Source organism: Camelus bactrianus, chromosome 32 (genome assembly GCF_048773025.1).
Source record: "Camelus bactrianus isolate YW-2024 breed Bactrian camel chromosome 32, ASM4877302v1, whole genome shotgun sequence".
NCBI lineage: Eukaryota > Metazoa > Chordata > Mammalia > Artiodactyla > Camelidae > Camelus > Camelus bactrianus.
In genome coordinates, this window is record NC_133570.1 from 17,215,911 (window position 1) to 17,228,427 (window position 12,517).

General features: G+C 47.5%; 1 protein-coding gene across 2 annotated transcripts in view; it reads left to right on the top strand.

The window, feature by feature from the left end:
- Positions 1 to 12,517, top strand: part of SEZ6L (seizure related 6 homolog like) — a 159,349-nt gene that overhangs the window by 112,781 nt on the left and 34,051 nt on the right. The gene's annotated exons all lie outside the window — the stretch shown is intronic.

Here is a 12,517-nt window from a genome sequence, read left to right on the forward strand (position 1 = left end):
AAATATGTCAGTCACAGTATACTGTAACCTTGGTCAGTGATGGACAGAAAGGTGCCTGGTGCTATGAGATTCTATAACAGGGATTGGATGTAAAGAGGAAGGTCAAAAAAGCCTTCCCTGAGGATCTAATAAAGCTCAGAACTGAAGGGTGAGTTAGAGCGAACACAATGTTAGATGAGTTAGAAGGAATAGAATGTGCAAAGGCCCTGTGGCAAGAGCCAGCACAGCAGCATTTTCAAAGGACTGAATGGCCAGGATGGTCAGGAGGAGGAGGGAGGTGTAACACATTTGCTCCAGACTGTAGTAGTTTATTTTCCTACCTGTCAGCTAGACCAGGTCCTTGCACTCAGGACCTGGTCTGAGTTATCTCTGTTCCAGTGTCTAACACAGAGCCTGACACACAGTAGATGTTCAGGAAATGATTGCTGAATGAAGAAATGCTGTAATGAATGGACTTACCTGACTGTGGCTGTTTCTGATAGTGGGAGTACCTATTAGATGCTCCATCTAGAACTTTCCCCCTCTAACCTCCCAGGGATCAAAAGAAGGGGACAGAGACAAATGGGGGTGTCTAGAAAGCAGAAGAGAGCGTTCCAGCAGATCCAGACACGCGGCTGGTACGGTGGGGGGATGCTAAGTTTGGAAGAGCCTCTCTGCATGCAGCCAGGGCCTCTGGGGGTCAGCTCGCCCCTCAAGCCTGAAGTAGAAACCCACTTGGCTAGGAAGCAGGACTTGGGTTGCCTGGCTCTGCAGCGGAGGCTTGCAAGAGGGAAAATTATTTGCAAAATTATGAGTGACTGTCTTTGAAGCTGTCCTCTAGAGGTAGTGGAAGGGTCCTCAGAGGCTGTCACAGGACCCCCTGCTCCAGCTGAGTCACAGACTTACAGACTCTGCACAGTTGCCTCATGTGGCTTTGGGGCCAGGGCAGCCTGGTCAGAATTCCATCCCCTCCGTTTCCAGCTGTGTGACATTCGGCTCCTCTCTGGGCCTCGTTTTGGTTTTTTTTTTTTTAATCTGTAATGAGGTTCCTGGAACATGGGTGTTTTATGGCTGCTGGAGGCAGGTCTTAAGCATCCCTTGCACAGTGCCCCCCTTACTCATTCCTCAATGAGGATACACCCCTTTTCTTCCTTTCTCATCTGTCTGGCCTCTAGAGTCTGGAATAACTTGCTCATTCATTCAAGATAAATTTTTTAAGTGTCTGCTAGGAGCCAAGCAGTTTTAGGCACTGAAAAGACTCTGATCGTTGCCCCTTCAGCAGTAAGACTTATGTTGGATTGGCCGGTCTCGATGAACTCTGAAGAAAAAAAAAAAAAAACAAGAAACTGTGCGAGCACTAGGCTAAGTGCTGGAGGAACAGTTTTGAGAAAAGCAAACAATCTGTGCCCTCACTGTCTAGTGGGTGAAGAGGACAAGAAACTATGTGCAGTGTGATAAGAGTAATGATGGGGAGGGGAGGCAGCTGAGGGAGCCTGAGTGAAATCTTGGAGGGCTTCCAAGAGGAAGTGACTTCTAAGCTGGGATGAAAGAGGGTATAGGCAGGTGATGAAGGGAAAGGAGGCATGTCTGGACAGTGAGAACAGATGTGCAAAGCCTGGAAGTTACAGAAAGGGTGGTTGCCTTGTGACTTAAAGGGAGTTTAATGTGGCTGGAGCGTGGAGGTTGGGTAGGGGTTACAGAGGGAAGGCGTCCAAGGGAGGCCCAGGGGTATTCTGAGCTAAAGCTGCAAGTTGGAAACTCTGTTCTAAAGCTGCTTCCTCTAGGAAGCCTTCTGTGGCTCCCCATTGCCCTCATAATAAATATAAACTTATGGTTCCCGTCAGAGAGCACCCCAGCACCAGGAGTTGCTGGGCAAACCACCTCAGTCTTCAGCCAGGAGAAGAGGAAATCAGCTCCTGATATCCTGGCTTCTCTTGCAGAAGGTCCCCCAGCTCCATGACCCGAAACATTGTCTGTGGTCCCCTCCTCTCTGCCCAGCTCAGCTGTCCTCTCCTCCAGCGTGCTCCCCTTACAGACAGGATTGCTTCACCAAGACTAGCCCACGTCTCCCTTGGTATTAGAAGCCTGGAGGAGGAAACAGGAAAATAGGAACCTTGCTTTCGTCCCCTCTAGGCATCAAGTATTCAATTAACCTTCAGCTTGACACTGGCTGGGGTTTTATTTCCACTGCAAAGCACAGGATGGGGCAGCCAAGCCAGGAACTTGGAGCAGTTAAAACAGAAATCCTCCCCCAACCCCAAGCCAGGCCACCACTGGCATTAGCATCGGGAAAGGAACCCTTGCAAGGAGTAGACTTTCTTCTGATCATCTTGGCAACACTAGATGTGAGTGTTAACTGGAAGAGAGGACCCCTGGCTTCCTTCTTCTGTGCCCTAACAATGAGCCCTGAGCAACCCTGGACCCGTCACCTGGCCTCTCTGGGCTTCACTTTCTTTCTCTACAAAGTAATGAGTTGCCTTCAATAGAGAGGATGGAAACAGACTCCTGCAGGGCCAGGCAAGTAACATAAAATGGGAATAGGGGCTGGTATGAGACAGTGTGGAGGGAAAGGAAACTGTGATGGATTGGGAAGAACGTCCTCACCTAAATTCAATTTTTTTAAAAAAATAATGCCCTCCCACGCCAAAAAGTATCTGCTGGATGGATTCAGACTTGAGAGACCGTAAGTCTAGCCTGTGGTTAAGGTCCTTTCTCATGGAGGTGATAAAGAAAGCCGTTTCCATCACTGAGTACTTACTGTTTGCAAGGTTCTTTCCAAACATTAATTAATTTACTCCTCAGAGTAATCCTATAAGTTCAGTACAGCAATTATGTTCAACTTGTACCCACCTGCTTTCTTCCCCGGTCACTTGGATGTGTGTAAGGGGCATCTCCGACGAAGTGCCCCTTGATTCTCTTTCTCCAAACTCTTTCACATCATCTTCCCCATCTCAGTGGGGAGTCAGCTGCTCAGACCAAAAAGATACGGCGTTATTTGAGAGCAGTAGAATGCTGGTAAGTGTGCAGCAAGTAGGGCGGGGAACAACTCCGTATTTGTAACGTCTGCCAATTTCCATGGTGTGAATTGATCACTCCCACTGTGATCAATTTCAGGCAACCAACACAATGCCCACAGGCTCAGTGTGTGCCTGGTCGTTTCACAGTCCGCTCTTAGGACCCAGAAGGAGCCACCAGCTCCAGCACACTCACTGTGAACTAGATTCTTCCCTTTCTCTCACACCCTGTCCCTAAGTCCTCAGTACATCTGTTGATTCTACTCAAGAGTCAAAACCTGCCCCGAGTTCAGACACTTCAGACACCCCCACGACCACCACCGTGGTCCAAGCCACCGCTGATCCATCCTAGGACTATAGCAGAGCTTCCTCCCTGGTCTCCCTGCTCCTGCTTTTGTCCCCTTGGGAGCTGTTTTTTTCATTGAAGTATAGTTGATTTGCAATGTTGTTAGTTTCTGGTGTACAGCATAGTGATTCAGTATACATACATATATTCTTGTTCATATTGTTTTTCGTTATAGGGCATTATAAGCTATTGAATATAGTTCCGTGTGCTATACAGTAAGATCTTGTTGTTTATCTGTTCTGTAAATAGTAGTTTGTATCAACTAGTCCCAAACTCCTAATTTATCCCTCCACCCTGCCCTTTCCCCCCTGGTTAACCATAAGTTTGTTTTTTTTTTTTTTCGTGTCTGTGAGTCTGTTTCTGTTTTGTAAATAAATTCATTTGTGTCATTTTTCTTTTAGATTCCGCATGTAAGTGATCTCATATGATATTTGTCTTTCTCTGACTCACTTCCCTTGGGGGCTGTTTTTCACCCAACACCCTGAGTGACCCTGCTGAAACCTGAGACAGATCACATCATGCTCTGCTTCAAACCTCGCAGTAGCTCCTCATTTTATTCAGAGTAAGAGCCAAAGCTCTTACAAAAGCCCTGTGTGATCTGGCCCTGGTTACGGCTCCTGCTTCATTTCTTTCCACTCTCCTCCTTGCTGTCTCTGTTTGGCCACACGGGCCTCCTTGCTGTTCCATAAACATACCTCAGGTCCTTTGCACTGGCTGTCTCTTTCCTCCTGACCTCCTGATGCTCTCTCTGTCCTGAATATCTGCATAGCTCACTCCCTAGCTTCCTGCAGGTCTCTGCTCCCCTGTAGCCTCCTCTGAGATATCCTTCAACATCCTTATCTAAATTAGCAGGACATGGAGAAAAAGCTTCCCCAGGGACACTTAGTAATGTCTGGTGGCATTTCTAGGTTGCCATAATTGGAGGGAAAGATGCTACTGGCATCTGATGGGTGGAGGCCAGGGATGCTGCTAAACAACCTGCCAACCACAGGGCAGCCCCCTCCACAAAGAATTAGCTGATGCCAAATGTCAGTGATGCTGTAGTAGAAGAACCCTGATCTATGCTGAGCTGAGACCAAAATACAGACAGCAGATGGGCAACACTGGAGGGAACAGTGTTCCAGCCGAAAGGAACAGCATGTGCTAAGGTCCAGAAGCAGGAAAATTTGTCTGTAATGTGGGATGTGTGCTGAGCACTTAGTTCATCCACGGCATTCACATCCCAGGCACCTTCACAACGAGCACGTACAGTGGGTCCTCTTATTATCTCCACTTTACAGATGCGTAAACTGAGGCTCGTAGAGTTAGAAAAATGACTTTGATCACACAGCCAGGAACTGGCAGAGCTAGGATTTGAACTCTGCCTGCCAGGTCTCCAGGGTCTGGGGTCCTCACCGGCCCTTCAGTGGAGCTGGAGGAGGCCCTGTGCACCTGGAGCTCAGTGATACAGGAGGTGCGGCGTCAAGGAGGAAGCAGTGGAATCAGGCAGGGTCTCGAAGGCTGCATTTGGGGAGTCTGGACTTGCCCACAGTGGGCAGCAGCAGAAGGGTTTTAAGCAGTTAACAGGATTAAAGCTTTGCAGAAGGGAGCTGGGCCCTCAGGTCACTGGCCCAAGGCTCTCCCCGGCAGACTCTGGCACATGCTTGGCAGGGCGGCATCTGGACTTGGCACCCCATTCCTCCCACAGAGGGAGTGAAAATAGCCTCTCACCAGCAAGGAGTAAGTGGGGCTGAGGAGCTGTGGGGCTTAATTTATCTTGCTTGGTTTCCACTGACAGTTTTAGTAAACCAGTTTGGGTTTGATAGTAAAAATAATTCCGTCCTTGGGGCCCCTCACAAGGCCTGAGTGTTTGCAGTTGCTACGTATCACATGGGCGAGGGGGAAGGAGTTTGCACTGCCGACTGAGCCAGGAAGGTGGCCCGTAGTAGGTGCTGGGCAACGCTGGCTGAGTCGTGAGGACTTACGCCCCATGTGTGGGATGAGAGGGGACTTTTCTCCCTGTCACCTACTGGGCAGGTCTGTTGATGCTCTGGGCGTTAGGATAACGGTTCTAATTAGTCATCATTTATGAAGGACCTACTGTGTGCTCGGCCCTGAGCTGTGTGGCTTATACCCATGAGCAATGATGAACTTGAACATGATTACGTAGAGATAATAATTACATAAATTAGAGCTAATGTGAGAAGAGAGCATTACAGAGAGGTAATTACCCAAATGTAGAGATGATGTGCAAAGCACATCACTGGGGTCTGGCTCGTAGTTGGCGCCTCATCAATGAAGACTCCGATTGCCAGGAATCCTCAGGAGACAGCTACTGTCGTCACCACTTAATGGGTTTGGGAATAACAGCACAGAGAGGTGAAGTGGTGTCCTCAGGTCACACGGCCGATGAAGGACAGAGCCAGAGTTTGTGCATACACCTTACCCTCCACATTTACTGACCTGAACGGCCTTTGGGGGGACCAGCTATGTCTCAGTAACGGAGCAGGGAGGCTCCCAGGCCTCCAGAAACTCCAAGGTCGGGAAGGGAAGTGGGGCCAAAACAGACAGCCTGGTGAGATGGGGGGAGACTGCTGTGGCTGGAGGAGGTGGGTGTGGAGGGAGTGGAGCACTGCACTGATCTCTGTGAGTTGGGGAGATGTCACAGAGAGGGTGACATCCAAGCAGAATTTTGAAGAGTGTCAGTCAAACTTACTATTTGCCAGTCACTCAGTGCTTTCCCCATGCTGTCATGTAAGTCTCACCAGGAAACCTATGTGATAGCATTATAATTACCCCCCCAGTTTACAGTTGGGGAAACTGGGGCTCAGAGAGGTAATGTCACTTGTCCAGGGCCACACAGCTAAAAAGAAGCCAAGTTAGGAGTTGAATCCAGATCTCTGGGGCCAAAGCCAGTGTCCTAACCACACAACAAAGTGTAGCGAGGTGCTCCACAAGGAAGAACTCCCTCACCCCATCTTCCAGAAGAAATTGAGGCTCAGAGAGTTGCCCTTCTCCCATTTCCTGGACACCTACTGAGAATGGACATACTCCTGGAAGAAGGAAGTTTTGGGCAAGCTCCAGCTTGTCTTTCTTGACTCCATGGGGGAGCACATCCCCAAAGCTCTCCCTGTTTATGGGCCCCAGCCCAGTCCTTTAACCAGGAAATAAAAGGACCCAGTAACTGTATGATTGATAGCTGGGTCATATTTCTCTTCAGCTGCTGCCAGCCTGTTCTGTGCTAAGTTAATTCCAAGCCCTAAAAATTAAGTGCCTTGTCCAGAGGCACTTCCGTCCTTCAAACAGAGATATAGCTGCTTTGGGTGGTAAGAACTCAGCGTGAGAGCCAAACAAGAAGGGAGAGTCAAGAGTTAAGGGCTGGGTTAGGGAGATGGGTATAGCTCAGTGGTGGGAGCACCTGCTTAGCATGCACAAGGTCTTGGGTTCAATCTCTAGTACCTCCATAAAAAAGAAAAAACAAGAGTTAAAGGCAGCTCTGGCCCCAGGGGCACAGATTTCCAGACACCAGCAGAAATCATGGGATAATTGGCCACAATAGAAATACAAGCCTTGCAATCCATTAGTGGAGGGGAGATGGGATTTCCCAGAGCCCAGGGTTTAAAGGAATCTGAGAAGGAACAGCACAGTTCAGAGTCCAAATTCCATCACATTGCAGATGAGGAAGCTGAGACCCAGAGATGGGAAAAGACTGTCCCAAGACTCCTCTATCAGTCAGCTCTTGCTGCATAACAAATGACCCCAAACTCAGTGGCATAAAACAGCAAGCTTGTATCATTTCTCATGAGTTTATGGGTCAGCAAGGTGGTTCCTCTGCTTTCATCTGGCTCACTTCTGTGGCTGTGGGCAGCTGTGGGTTGGATAGGTGGCTCTGTAGATCGTGACTGGGGCAGGTTGGTTGTCAGACGGTCTAGGCAGGCCTAGCCTGGGATGGCTCGCCCCTGTCACACGTGTCTCTCATCCTCCAACAGCTAGCTTGGGCTCCCTCCCAAGGTGACTGGTAAAAGAGCAGAAGCCTTCAGGGCCTCTTGAGTGAGCCTAGACTGGGAATCGGCCCAGCATCATCTCCCATACTCTGTGGCGAGTCACAGAGCAAGGACCAGCCCGGACTGAAGGGGTGGAGAAACAGACGCCACCTCTTGGTGGCAGATGCTTCGAAGCCTCGTGGCAAAGGATATGGACATGGAAGAGGGCAGAGCCTTGAAATCATTTCTGCATTCATGCTACCCCAGCCAAAGAAGAGTAAGGCTTAGAACTCAGGTCTCCTGGCCCCAGTCCAAAGCTCCAGATGACATCTTGGTGCATAACTGACCCTACGAGGTGGCCATTATTATCCCCATTTTACAGCTGAGGAAACGAAGCCTCAGAGAGGTGAAGTAACTTGCCTACAATCCCATAGCTAGAAAAAGAACAGGACAAGATTTATACCCACGGCTTGGTGCTTGGCCATTGTTAATTATTTTATAGTTGGTGGATTCTGAGATTTTCATCTAGGAAACTGAGGCCCAGGCTGGACGACTTGTCCAGAGTCACAGGGCAGAGAAGAGGCAGAGAGGCGCCTCTCAGAGAGATCTCCTGACACCACACCCACTCTCCCCTTAACAGGCTGTGGAGTTCGTTATAAATATACTTTTTTTTTACTTGCTAATTTTTTAAAATTGAAGTACTGTCAGTTACAATGTGTCAATTTCTGGTGTACAGAACAATGTCCCAGTGATCATTATAAATATACTTTTTCAAAGACAAAAAGATGCTCTGTTAGTTGACTTCCTGGCACTATTTAAGTCATTTACAGCTCTCAGTAATATTAGCCCCATTTTACAGGTGAGGACACTGAGGATCAGAGAGGTTAAGCCACTTTCTTGAGGTCACCCAGCTAGAAACCAGCTCACTTAGGATTTGAACCCAAAGCCCATTCTTTTAGCCCTCCTTCTCAGGATGGAGCGAAAACACCAGGGTGGTTGAGGACTAATCTCTTTGTGCTCTCCCAGCAAAGCAGCTGGGAGCTGTTGGGTTTGCCCCTGGTCTGTAGTGCTGGGTGAGAAGTGTCTTCTCAGTGACCTTGCCAAAGGTCTGCCCACCACGTTCTGAGATGGCTCGTTCCAGGGATGTGGGGTGATCCCGGAGGAAGGCACATCCAATGAGGGGGTCCCTTTCTTCTTCTCTTTGGGAATAATAGGGGGAATTGGTCGAGAAGGGGAGAAAGGCAGAAGAAAGAAAAAAGAAAGAAAGGCAGAACAGAGACTGGGTCTCATCCACATTGACACCTCCAGGGCAGCAAATCCGTCCTGGCTGCTGGTACAGCCTCCTGGGGAATTTCATCAACACTGACACCCGGGACCCACCCACAGGGATGCCGAGGGTCTGATTGGCCTGGGGTGCAGCGAGTTGTTAAATCTCCCCAGAGATTCTCCTGTACAGCCAGGATTGAGAAGCACTGGGCAAGGGCTAGGTCTGAGCTGGACGCAGACCAGTGCTTGGCGGGTATCTGGGGGGAGAAAAGGAAAAAGAAAGGAAGAAGGGGAGGAAGGAAACAGGGAAGGACATAGCACAAAATGAGAAAACTGTTCTGTTTTTTTGCTTTAATGGATCATTTTAGGGAGCCGAAGAGATTGGTTTTCTCTGCCCTCCCTGGAGGTGACATGGTTTCTTGTTCTGCCTGCCATTTTATCAAATTAAATTGAAACCAAATTAGCGCTGGGCCAAAGGGCCCTCAGCAATTCCACGGTGTCGAGGAGCACCTGGCGCTGGCTGGGCGGCTTCATGAAGGAGCGAAGGCCTTAGGATCTGGGCCTTCCTGGCCTCAGTTTACTTCACTGTGAAATGGGATTAATAGCATGTTCTCTGACACCCTTCACCATGTGGTTGAGGGGCTATAATAAGAAAACGGGTGCAAAAGAATTCAAAATAGGTCTTTTTTTTTTAAGGCTTTCAAGAAAAATGTAAGTGTTTTTAAAAGTTTTGCTACACCTACCACTGGATTTGAGTTCTGGTTCTCTTTTTTCCCCCTTATTTAAACCCTACGGTGTCCTTAATCACCATCTCTACCATCCCGTGGAGGTCCTGCGTTAATTGCAAGATGGTGTTTTCTTTTTTTTTCCTTATATTAAGTTTTATTTTTCTGTCAATTTTCTCCTTGATATCCATTGTCTATTTTTCTCTTTTTTTCTGCCAAATCTTTTTTTTTAACTGAAGTGTAGTCAGTTTACAATGTGTTAATTTCTGGTGTACAGCATAATGCTTTAGTCATACATATACATACATATATTCCTTTTCATATTCTTTTTCATTATAGATTACTAAAAGATGTTGACCATAGATGCCTGTGCTATACAGCAGAAACTTTATCTATTTTATATATAATAGTTAGTGTCTGCAAATCTTGAACCCTCAATTTATCCCTTCCCATCCCCTTCCCCACTGGTAACCAACTGTAAGATTGTTTTCTATGTCTGTGAATCTGTTTCTGTTTTGTAAATAAGTTCATTTGTTTTTTTCAAGATTCCACATATGAATGATAGCATATGGTATTTTTCTTTCTCTTTCTGGCTTGTTTCACTTAGAGTGAAAATCCCCAGATCCATCCATGTTGCTGCAAGTAGCATTATTTTATTCCCTTTTATGGCTGAGTAGTATGCCATTGTGTGTGTGCGTGTGTGTGCATGTGTGCGTGTGCGCGTGTGCGTGTGCACGTGTGTGTGTGTGTGTGTACCACAACTTCTTTATCCAGTCACAAGATGGTGTTTTCTTAGGAAAGTTTTTTAATCCCAGTGAACCTCAGTTTGCTCACCTGGAGGAAAAAACCAGAGCTGAATCTCCCATAATTCACCCATGTAAATAACACAGATTTCACCTGTGCCAAGCCCCGTGCTGAGTCTAGGGATATGAGGGCAAAGGGCATGAGCCTTCCGGAAGCTCGTAGCCCGGGGTGGGAGCTGAAACAGGCAGGTAGAGTCCTGTGGTTCAGTGCTGGGGATTTACCTTCCAACTACGTAGGTTTGGCCTCTGACTCTTCTTATGACTAGCTGTTTGAACTTCATCCCATTTCTTCACCTCTGAGTGCCTCTGTTTGTTTATCTGTGAAATGGGTGAGAATAGTAGTCCTTAGAAGGTTCATTGGAGGATAAAATGAAACGGTACATGTGAAGGGCTGAGAACAGCGCCTGGCACCTTGGAAGCCTTATGAAAGCCCTGGCTAGCTATCATCTAGCTGTAAACGCAGGCGGGTGTGGGGAGCACAGGGGGCAAAATGTTGTCCAGCAGAGAGGAGAGGGGAGGCATTCCAGATCCAGGGGGCCAGCTGGCTAAGGCAAGTCTAGGGCTGCAAAGGATCTGGCATCCAGAGATGTTTGAGACTGCAGAGGTGAGCTAGGGCCCGACCGTGGACCTCATGGGCGTCCTAGAAGGCTGAGAAATTGAGCTTTATTCTGTGGGCTAATTTTTGCAATTTCCACCATCCAATTCTATTACCAGCTACTTCTTATTTTCCCCCTTAAACTGCATATCAATTGCCTTGCCTTTTTCACTTACCTGACTCTCAGCAAAGTAATGTCCGTGAAATTAAAAGTTTGATGTGCAAACCACATATTTATATATTTTTCTAATTCACATTTAAATAAATGCCTAGCCATTAGACATTTCCAAGTATGTTTGCCTACCTAAAAAGCATCTTATGAGCACCACTCAGGAAAGACTTTTAAAGGCAAGATTTCTAAGCAAGGTTCAGACGTTTATTTGGAAAGGAATAAAGAAAAGCAAGGTGGTTTGCTCACCATTTATTTCTATGCCTTCTGTGGAATATTAACTCCAGCTCAACAGTTACAAACGTCACCTACCACTGTCTCCCCACATCCAGGCTCCTGGTTGATTGGGGGTAAAGGTGGGGGGACATTCTGCTGGGGAATTGCCGCTATACCTTACTTAGACATACACTGCCCTCTACTGGCCAAGAGAAGAATTACTTCACCAGGGAAGGGTTTGCTAATGTGTGTCAGATTCAAATCTGCGTTCCATCCTCACCTCTTTGACTCTGGACCCTAGTGAAAGCCATAATGAGAGTCCCCTGGGCTATTTTTATCCACTTTTAAAAGGTAGTACACTCACACAATTCAAAACCCAACGATACACAACAGTCTACTGTGAAAGTCAAGTTTCCCACTGTCCCCCAGCAAACAGCCTCCTCCCTCGAGGCAAACACTATACCAGTTTTTTATGCATCCTTCCCGGACTCTTCTAAAATATTTCCAAAATCATAACAAATCTCATGCCACTAAAATAAAGCCACGCAGTCTAAGTAGTCAGTTTAATGGTGATTTTTAGCGCCTACTCTGTTATACACGAAGGAGAATGGCAACAAAGAGAAACAAATTTGCTACCAAGAAATGTAAATTGTTTAGGAGACAAGATATTTTTAAAACAGGGAGTCTGAAGAAAGAAGAAATATTATCTTGGGAGGGGAAAAATCTTGGAAGTCATGATTCTAATCATATGAACTTTAGCGATGGCATCATGAGAATAAAAGGCGTGTCAGAATGGAGGGAGGAGGGGTGGCAGTGAAACGGGGCTTCTTCATCCTGCAGGTTTTATTTGCAATTTTTAATTCATGTTTTCTGAATTAAACCTGGGCACATTTTTTGGTGACAAGTATATGTGGCTTTCATGGGGTGTCATAAAATAGTGGTGCTCCGGCAGACTTAGGTTTGAGTCCTGGGTCTGATTCCTACCTAACCTTGGGTGGGTGGTTTCTCCTGGCTGAGCCTCAGTGTCCTCATCTGGGGATAAGGGGGGTAAGTTGTAAGTCTTAGTTTATGGGGTGGTTGCTGTTGTTTGAGTGCAGAATACTCAGGAGGCAGCGTTGTTATGCAAAAGCTAAGTGAGGTCTTGGGAGATCTTTTCTCCCAAAACACCGTGAGACCAGTATTTTTACGGCCCTGCCACAGAGAGGAATTGAAGGGGATGCTAGACGTGGAAGCACTGGATGGCGTGCCTGCCGACGGCTGCTCAGGCACTGGACGGGGCTCAGGATGTGCCTGGAGCAGCATCAAGGGGTGGGGAGGGGCGCGGGAAAGCTAGAACCCAGGTGGTCAAGGCCATGGGTTGGCATTGGAGTGACTTATCAGGCACGTATGGGCGTCGTGGTATCAGGCTTAATTCCAGTGACCTGTATATGTAAGAAGAATGG